Genomic DNA, 1,279 nt, shown 5'->3' on the forward strand with positions numbered 1-1,279 from the left:
ACCCCACCGCGGTCTTCGGCAATGTCCCTTCATTCATGAATCCTGAGCAGCTTCCCTTCGCGGTGTTCCCAGAGGCTGCGGCTGGAGCCTTAGGCTCCTGGGACACCCCCCTCCCCCCACCGTCCCTGGGGGTGACACCTTCCTTTTTGGCCCCAGGGACAGGCGGGTCCGAGGACCGGTGTCCAGTGGCCTTAGAGAGGCAGGGCCTTCATCCCGGAAGGGGCACAGTCAGCTGGCTACCAGGGTCAAGTCTGTGGTGCACTCGTTCTTCCGCAGAAAGGTCCCCACCTCCCAGAGCTGCACTGAGCTGTTTCCAGGTCCTGAGAAAGTGCCCTTCTCTTCATCCAGCCCGGGTTCTGTGACCTGCTTCCGTTCTGGTCTGGGGCGAAGCGGAGTCACAGAGTTGAGTTATAAAATCTACAACCTCAAGACGTTGCTTAGTTCAGCTCCTAGGGAAAGCCGGCAAAGGTGTTTCAGATTCTTCTGTGAAAGTCGCAGCCTCCCAGGGCAGCTAAGTCGATTTCCTCTGCTAACCTGAAGATCAGCCATTCGGGAAAGAGACGCGACTTCCTACTTGCACAGAGTTGCAGTCTCGTCTCGGGAACCCAGAGAGGCAGTTCTACCCTCTATAGTCGCTCTGAGTCAGGATCGACTCCATGGCAGGGAGTTTGTCTGCGTTGCTCCTTTTGCTTTGGGTCGACATCCCCACATGATGCCAATGGTTAAACCCCGTGGCAAATAATGGAAAGGTTTCCGGTTCAAGTTCACCTGGGCTGTCTGGGAAGAAAGAGAGCTAGAGCTGTACTTCCAAAGGAAGCTTTGGGGGCAGTTCTACCTGGTACCCTTGGACCACCAGGACACGAGTGGAAGTCTTGATCATCAATTACTTTTTGTTTTCTATTTGATACTTGGAACCACTGTTATAAGAGGTAACTTTAAGGTAGCACTGTTGTGGTGAGGGTATTGTGGGGATTAATCGTAATTATGAGAATGTGATTGGGACTCATCTCTAATTCACAAGTGTGAAGGCCTCCCTCCACCCAGAACCCTGGCCTCCCAGGCGTCTTAAATGTGAGAATAAAGGATTTGTCCGCATGCACTCTCTCCCTGTTCCTAAGTCTCCCACATGAGCCGTGGTTGCGATGACTGTGTCGTCCATCCCTTAAGGCCTTCTGTTCGTCTTCTGTCTGCTTTACCAAGCACACTTGTTGCAGGGCGCGCACACAGAGAGTGCCCAGTGACTCTTGCCAGATTGTGCATAAATCAAGTGCATTTTTCT

Source organism: Echinops telfairi, unplaced genomic scaffold, assembly GCF_000313985.2.
Source record: "Echinops telfairi isolate 266 unplaced genomic scaffold, ASM31398v2 ScPeMD7_7467;HRSCAF=8505_1, whole genome shotgun sequence".
Lineage (NCBI taxonomy): Eukaryota > Metazoa > Chordata > Mammalia > Afrosoricida > Tenrecidae > Echinops > Echinops telfairi.